We start from the raw sequence: 9,180 nt of genomic DNA, 5'->3' as shown, positions 1-9,180 counted from the left end.
CCACTCGGTGGTCTCTACAGGTGACATTCCACGTCCCTATGGCCAGCTTCTGTAACTGAGGATCAGACCGCCAGGGTCCCCGCCCTCGGCCACCTCCCATCCCACATTGCACCCTACCCCTTTGGCTCCTCCTACAGGTGGTGAGCCCTATCTCCCTTAGAGATAGGGTGAGAAGCTCGGTCATCCGGGAGGGACTCAGATTAGAGCCGCTGCAGGACCATGCTGCAATAGGGCTGTATACCACACTGAGTTTATTTTATGGCACCAAATATATACACTTAATATGACTAATATTAGCTTGTGCTAGCTAAAATGTTTAATTAAGAACGGATCTGTCTCAGATTAAGCCCTGTTAAAAACCCAATAAAACTGAAAAATACTGGATGCCTTTGTGTGGTTTAAGACTAACAAGTTGCTTCACAACCTTCTTTAGACCTACTTGGCCTGATGTCTTTGTACTGATGAGCCTTTGAAACATACAAACATGTCTAGCGTATGAAATCATGGGTCTTGATGTGACTCCAGGATGGACGCTCCAGAGCCTCAACTCTGATCAACCAAAGTCTTCTTCGTGCACCAAGTTCTTCATCACATTTACTCCAAACTAAATTTGCCTGCAGCTCTGGAGAAAGTAAAGCAGGCTGTACGTTTACCAGTTCCTGGCAAAGCTGTGGTTACTCCTTTTAATGACACGCACATACACACGAGCGAGCATGCAGAGCCACACACACCACATGAAGGCTGTTTCCCAGAAGGAATGCTCCACGGCCGCCTGCTCCTCTTCCTCCTCCGTCCTCCAGCAGCTGACTGAGGTCAGGATGCTCGCCTACATGAAGGAAAACTCCACCCGAAACCACTCCAGCCCTTTAAAACACAGCTACTGCCTCTTAGATTTTCTAGCTGTTGTTTTGCCACATTAATCTTATTATTTACAGCTGTTTTGTGAAGTCTTGAACAACAGCAGTTGCCAGGTTTTTGAACAGGCTCTAACTTAGGCTTTTATCATTTTATTTCCTTTTAAACCCAGTTACATTATTATTTTTTAATCTAACAAATTAATAAACTAAAACTCATTTTTGTAAGGTTATAATTAGACAAAAGCCTCTTGTCATCGTTTAGGACAAGGCCGAGGAGCGTCGGCCTCGTCAAGGAACATCTGACGCACCTGGTGGAAAAACAAAGTTAGGTACGGTCGCCTGGCTCATGTTGGGCCATCTCTTCTGCAAATGACAAGCTCAAAGCAAACAGCACAACATTTCATTAAAAGAATTATGTAAAGCTTCTGTAAAGTTTAATTTTAAGGCTGCATATGTGTGTGGTCTCTCCTCGCCGTCACCCTTGTTTTGACTTCAGGCTTTCAGGTGGCGAACGTTTCTTTGGTTTTCGGCTGTTCAAGCAGCCGCCCCTCCCACTGGCAGATGAGAATTACTCTGAAACATAAATTCATGCTTTTGTGGAGAATTTTTCTCATGATAAATGTCCGTGCAGCTCTAAACACTTGGCCCCACAGTGTGCGTCTGTGTTTGTGGAGGTCTGTCATTACACAGTTGGGTGAGATCCTGTGAAAGCTGTAATTTCAAAGGAATGAAGGAGAAGACATCTGATTCCCCTTTTCTCCCCATGACCTCAGTGACCCGCTGTAGTGACAGAAAAAGGTCAAAGTTTGGGCTCATTTCTCCTCTTTTAACTTTGGATGGAGTTTGAGTCAAAGTTTGAACAGAAAGCAGCACAGATGAAAATGGAAAAGGCTGAACTTTTACACGATGACAGTTTTTACTTTTAGGATGGGAAGATGAGCAATAGGACATAAACATCTGCTTTTTATTTGCTCCTTTCACAATGTAACTCAACTAAATCTAAATATCAGGGCTTCTTGTCGCCATGGCACTGTACAGATCTGTCTAGTCTGCTGACATCGTTGTAACCAGTTGTTTTCTTTTAAGCGGAAAGATTTAACAATCTAACAGGGTTAAGTCCATCAGGTCCTCTGGACACATTCTTCTTGTTGAAGCAACAAAAAAGGTTAAATCATTTCATCTGGACCAGTTTCTTTAAGGGAGAAATGATTCGTCTTCCATCCGGAAGACTTCATCAGTCTGTGGTCTGCCAACCAGATCTGTCCCATAAGTAGCCTTCACTGCTGTTTCAAGACAACCTCCTGTTGGAATCTCAGAAGCTTTTAGCACGTGCAAAAGGACCCATCTGTCCAAAATACATTAAAGACTGGTTCATCCCAAAGATCCAGTCCCCCGGCACAAACAGAGTAATATTGTGTATGTTGTTCAGTGTCAGGAGGGTGATCAGTCTTACATCGGGGAAACTAAACAGCCACTAGCCAAAAGGATGGACCAGCACAGAAGATCAACATCATCAGACCAGGACTCTGAGGTCTACACTCATCTCCAGGCCAGCGGTCACTCTTTCAGGGACGAAGATGTTCAACTGTCCCCCTCTTACAATGCTGTGATTGCTAGTATCACTCAGCCCTCTGTGAACAGTAAACAGCCATCAGGTGCTAATGATCCATTGTTAGGCTGATGGTCCTTCTTGACCATGGGAACATCTATTTCTGGATGTCAACAACAAACTGGTTGATCCACCATGAGAAGGTGCTATTTATAAGACTGAGTTTGTTGCAGCTCCTCAGGCTGAAGAAGTATTTTGGATAAAAGACCAAATGTTTCAACAAAAATAATCCGTCCAGAGAACCTGACTTTACCTTGTTAGATTTTTCTACCTGGATTATTGAGCATGCATCAGGATATTTGACAAAATATTCATCTTCATCAGGGATGTTCAACAAAATGGCTCCAGGGGTTACAGTTACTGAAAGCCAACAGCTCATTTGAATCTAGTTTTATTTTAAATGAACCCAATGGACAGCTGGAGTGAGTCATGCAGCTCGGTCATAGATTATTTTAAGAATGAATGTTTCAGTCTTTCTCCCTCCTTAGATGCATTAATCTGTCCTCCAGCTCTAATGTTAAAAATATTGGTGTTATTTTTGATCAGGACATGTCTTTTATCCCCCACATTAAAAACGTTACTAGAACCACCAGCGTAATATCATGAAGATTTTCATTCACCCTTTATTTATCCAGGTAGTCTCATTGAGCCACGAGAACTCATTTTCAACAGAGACCTGTTTAGGAGCAGATGGTGGGGGATAAGGGTCTTGCTCAGGAGCCCAGAGTGGGGCCAGTGAGGGTGGAGGCAGGTGTGGGTGTTTCACCTTTTCAACCCACATTTTGATGCTGACGGTACCGGAAGTTGAACCTGTGACTTTCTGATCACAGGCCCATCTTCTCTAACCTCTGCACCACCACTTCCCATTAAAATTAGAAACATCTGATCTAAAAATGATGCAGAAAAACTGGTTCATGCATTTGTCACGTCTAGACTGGACTATTGCAATGGTTTATTATCTGGGTGTCCAAATACTTCTTTAAAACGTCTTCAGTTGATCCAAAATGCTGCTGCCAGAGTCTTAACAAACTGACCACACTTTTCACTCTGCTGCTGTCTTTACTTACTCTGCTCAACCTGTTTTGTATTTGTAATTATTTTTTCTATCCTAACGTGTTATTTTGTCTTTCAGGTACACCTGGACCTATATCTGGGCCTGGACCTATATCTGGACCATCCATCCATCCATCCATCCATCCATCCATCCATTTTCTTCTGCTTATCCGGGGTCAGGTCGCGGGGGTAGCAGCCTAAGAAGGGAGGCCCAGACTTCCCTCTCCCCAGCCACTTGGGCCAGCTCTTCCGGGGGAATCCCGAGGCGTTCCCAGGCCAGCCGAGAAACATAGTCCCTCCAGCGTGTCCTGGGTCTTCCTCTGGGCCTCCTTCCGGTGGGACGTGTCCGGAACACCTCACCAGGGAGGCGTCCAGGAGGCATCCTAACCAGATACCCGAGCCACCTCAACTGGCTCCTCTCGACATGGAGAAGCAGCGGCTCTACTCTGAGTCCCTCCCGGATGATCGAGCTTCTCACCCTGTCTCTAAGGGAGAGCCCAGACACCCTGCGGAGAAAACTCATTTTGGCCGCTTGTATCCGAGATCTCATTCTTTCAGTCACAACCCAAAGCTTGTGACCATAGATGAGGTAGGAACGTAGATCGATCGGTAAATTGAGAGCTTCGCCTTTTGACTCAGCTCTCTCTTCACCACGACAGACCTGTACAGCGCCTGCTTCCCTGCAGCCGCTGCACCTATCCGCCTATCGATCTCACGCTCCATTTTTCCCTCATCCGTGAACAAGACCCCAAGATACTTGAACTCCTCCACTTGGGGTAGGACCTCCTCCCTGACCCAGAGAGGGCACTCTACCCTTTTCCGGCTCAAGACCATGGCCTCGGATTTGGAGGAACTGATCTTCATCCCGGCCGCGTCGCATTCGGCTGCGAACCGCTCCAGCGAAAGCTGTAGTTCACGATCTGATGAATCCAATAAGACCACATCATCTGTAAAAAGCAGAGACGCAATCCTAAGGCCACCAAAACAGATCCCCTCAACACCTTGGCTGCACCTAGACATTCTGTCCATAAAAGTTATGAACAGAATCGGTGACAAAGGGCAACCTTGGCGGAGTCCAACTCTCACCGGGAACAAGTCCGACTTACTGCCGGCGATGCGGACCAGGCTCTGACACCGGTCATACAGGGACCTAACAGCCTGTATCAAAGGGCCCGGTACCCCATACTCCCAGAGTACCCCCCACAGGGTCCCCCGAGGGACGCGGTCGAACGCCTTCTCCAAGTCCACAAAGCACATGTAGACCGGTTGGGCAAACTCCCACGCACCCTCCAGGACCCTGCTGAGAGTGTAGAGCTGGTCCAGTGTTCCACGGCCAGGACGAAAACCACACTGCTCCTCCTGAATCCGAGGTTCGACTATCCGATGGACCCTCCTCTCCAGAACCCCCGAATAGACCTTACCAGGGAGGATTAACAGCGTGATTCCCCTGTAGTTGGAACACACTCTACGGTCCCCCTTTTTGAATAGGGGGACCACCACCCCGGTCTGCCAATCCAGGGGAACTTCCCCCGATGTCCATGCAATATTGCAGAGTCGCGTAAGCCAACACAACCCTACAACATCCAGAGCATTAAAGAACCCTGGGCGAATCTCATCCACCCCTGGGACCCTGCCACCAAGGAGCTTTTTAACCACCTCGGTGACCTCAGCACCAGAGATTGGAGGGCCCGACCCAGAGTCCCCAGGCTCCGCTTCCTCAGTGGAAGACGTGCCGGTGGGATTGAGGAGGTCTTCAAAGTATTCCGCCCACCGACCCACAACATCCCGAGTTGAGTTCAGCACCACACCACTCCCACTATAAACAGTGTTGGTGGCGTACCGCTTTCCTCCCCTGAGACGCCGGATGGTGGACCAGAATCGCCTCGAAGCCGTGCGGAAGTCGTTCTCCATGGCCTCTCCGAATTCCTCCCATGCCCGAGTTTTTGCCTCAGCGACCACCCGAGCCGCATGTCGCTTGGACTGCCGGTACCCATCAGCTGCTTCCGGGGTCCCACAGGCACTTCACCACTTGCTCAAGCCGAGATCGGATGCTTCCTCCCCCTCCCTCTCCGCTTTGCTTTGCTGCTCTGTCTGTCTGTGAAACTGCTTCTGAGACTCTGAGACTCTCTTGCATTTCTTCCGAACCATAATTATGGACTTGTTCTGACCAGTTGGTCCCTCATCTCAATTTACAACATTTCTTCAAGAGAAGACAGGCTTTAGACGAGCCGATTTACCCTGTTAGCACGTACGCAGCTGGATATCTCATCGACTGGAAGACTTGATGATGTGTCTATCTCTGCTGCCATCTGTGGATTTTAAGGACGCATATTTAACTGGATTCACGATAACCGGTTCCTGCTTTTTGGATTCAGCTGGTCCTGGTATTTATCTACAATCAAGGAAGTCGTCAGCAGCAAATTTGGACCCGATCACGCTGCTTGCCTTTATGATGGTTTGGTTTCATGTATCGAGTACCCGGACTCAAATGCTTTGGGCTGAATGGATCAGATCTTGGGGATTTTTACTCAGACAAGTTCCATTGGTGTGGCCATGTTAATTTGGACATTTCGGAACCGAGTGGACCAAACACAGACTCAAGGTTGATGTCATTAAGTTCTACCTGTCTCCAAAACACTGTGTGTTTATCTAAATTTTGGTCGCCTTCGTGTCCTTGAAGGCCACCTTATCTGAATTTCGCCTGGAGAAAATGTGATCTGACGCTCACCACCCCCTCCCTGAGGAATTTTCAACTGATAACCAGATGAAACCCCGCTGAAAAAACTTTCCGCCATCATTTCAGGACTCTGGATTCTCAGAGGTTATTCTTGGCCATTCCTCGACATACCTCGAGAATGTTTATGGATCTCACCGGAGAACATTGACTGATTACAGTGACCTCGAGAGCATCTGTAGACGTTGTTGACCGGTCTCGTCCCTTCCTTCTCTGCAGAATGTTTACGTAAATATGTGCTTGTTTGTGCGAGGTGTTTTTTCAATATTAGGGGTTTTTCTCAGCCAAGAAAAAAGTCTGATAGGATTTTTTTTCGCCTCCAACTCCTACATGTGTCTAGTTAACCACTGTTTTTGTCTGTCTAAACAGGTCTCACTTGTAAATGAGTCTTCGAGGCTCAATGTGATTTATCTGTTTAAATAAAGGTTGAATGAATGAATGAAAAAAAGGCCCGATAGGACTCCTTCTTCAGCCTGACAGCATCCCTCACCAACGGTGTCCACCATCGGGTTCGAGGGTTGCCGCCGCGACAGGCACCGACAACCTTGTGGCCGCAGCTCCGGTAAGCCGCCTCGACAATAGAGGCACGAAACATGGTCCACTCAGACTCAATGTCCCCCACCTCCCCCGGAACATGTTCGAAGTTCTCCCGGAGGTTGGAGTTAAAACTCCGTCTCAGAGGAGACTCTGCCAGACGTTCCCAACAAACACTCACAATACATTTGGGTCTGCCAGGTCTGACCGGCATCCTCCCCCACCATCGGCGCCAACTCACCACCAGGTAGTGATCAGTGGACAGCTCCGCCCCTCTCTTCACATGAGTGTCCAAGACATGTGGCCGCAGATCAGATGAGACGATGACAAAGTTGATCATCGAACTGCGGCCTAGGGTGTCCTGGTGCCAAGAGCACATATGGACACCCTTATGCTTGAACAATGTGTTCGTTATTGACAATCCATGACGAGCACAGAAGTCCAACAGCAGAACACCACTCTGGTTCAGATCAGGGGTCCGTTCCTCCCAACCACACCCCTCCAGTTCTCACTGTCATTGCCCACATGAGCATTGAAGTCCCCCAGCAGAACAAGGGAGTCCCCAGGAGGTGCACTTTCCAGTACCCCCTCCAAGGACTCCAGAAAGGGCGGATAATCTGAACTGCCGTTTGGTGCATAAGCACAAACGACAGTCAGAACCCGTCCCCCCACACGTAGGCGGAGGGAGGCCACCCTCTCGTTCACTGGGGTGAACCCCAACACACAGGCACCAAGTTGGGGGGCAATAAGTATGCCCACTCCTGCTCGGCGCCTCTCACCAGGGGCAACTCCAGAGTGGAAGAGTGTCCAGCCCCTCTCAAGGAAACTGGTTCCAGAGCCAGAGCCATGCGTAGAGGTGAGTCTGACTATTTCTAGCTGGAACCTCTCAACCTCACACACCAGCCCAGGCTCCTTCCCCACCAGTGAGGTGACATTCCACATCCCAATAGCCAGCTTCTGTAGCCAAGGATCAGACCGCCAGGGTCCCCGCCCTCGGCCACCACCCATCCCACATTGCACCCGACCCCTTTGGCCCCTCCCACAGGTGGTGAGCCCATGGGAAGGTCTGGACCTATATAATAATAATAATAATAATAGTAATAATGAATTTAATTTGTAACGCACTTTTCATTAACAAAAATCTCAAAGTGCTACAGAGTGCAACTAAAATCAATGAGAAAATCAACTAAAATAAAGATAAAATCAACTAAAATAAAGATAAAATCAACTAAAATCAAAGATAAAATCAATTAAAATCAAAGATAAAATCAACTAAAATCACAGCCACACAGAATCCCCGATCTCCCATGGTCCTTAATTTAGTTCGTGGAAGGTGGAGGAGATTACTGTTCTGTGGTCATAGGGACCGGGTGGATGAATATGGAGCAAGAAGGTCCTTCAGATAATCTGGTGAAGTTCCGTTTAAACATTGATGGCAAATGAGAGCAATTCTGTACTGAATTCTGTAGGTGACAGGAAGCCAATGGAGAATGGGTGTAATATGTTCAAATTTACGAGCTCTCAATAAAATCCTGGCTGCACTGTTTTGAATATATTGAAGCTTCTGAAGGTTTTTGCCGGGTATTCCAGTAAACAGGGAGTTGCAGTAGTCGAGCCTGGAGGAGACAAAGGCATGAACGAGTTTCTCTGCATCAGCAAAAGTTAGAGATGGGAGAAGTTTGGAGATATTTCGGAGATGGAAGAAACAGGTTTTAAACAGATGCTTAATGTGATTTTCAAATGTAAGATGAGAGTCCATTTTTATTCCAAGATTTGTAACAGAGGTGGAGAGGGGGATGTCTTGTCCAGAAAAGGAAATAGTCGTTGGTTGAGGTTTGAACCTGGTGAGGGGTGCCAATCAGTATGGCCTCTGTTTTGGAGCAGTTTAACTGAAGAAAGTTCTGATTCATCCATGCCCTTATCTCCTCCAGGCAGGTAGAGAGGGCAGCGAGTGAAGATGGAGATGACAATGGTGAAGATGATGCTCCAGTCCTGATGTAAAGCTGTGTATCGTCGGCATAACAGTGAAAAGAAATGTTGTACTGATTAATAATTTGACCTAAAGGCAGCATGAAAAGGGAAAATAGCAGGGGCCCTAGAACTGACCCTTGAGGGACACCACAGGAGACACAGACAGTCTGGGACTTGGCATTGCCAAGACTAACACATTCCAGCCTATTGGAGAGGAAAGATTTAAACCAGTCCAGGACAGTGTCACAGAGACCGACCTCCACATGAAGACGGTGGAGGAGGATACTATGGTCCACAGTGTCGAAAGCTGCAGTGAGGTCAAGAAGAACAAGGAGGGAGGGAGAACCAGTGTCAGCAGCCATGAGGACATCATTGGTGACTCTCAGCAGTGCGGTCTCAGTACTGTGAGCTGCACGGAAGCC

This window comes from Nematolebias whitei, chromosome 7, assembly GCF_014905685.2.
Source record: "Nematolebias whitei isolate Nwh7 chromosome 7, NemWhi1, whole genome shotgun sequence".
Taxonomy (NCBI): Eukaryota; Metazoa; Chordata; class Actinopteri; order Cyprinodontiformes; family Rivulidae; genus Nematolebias; species Nematolebias whitei.
Note: the sequence above shows the minus strand (reverse complement) of the source record.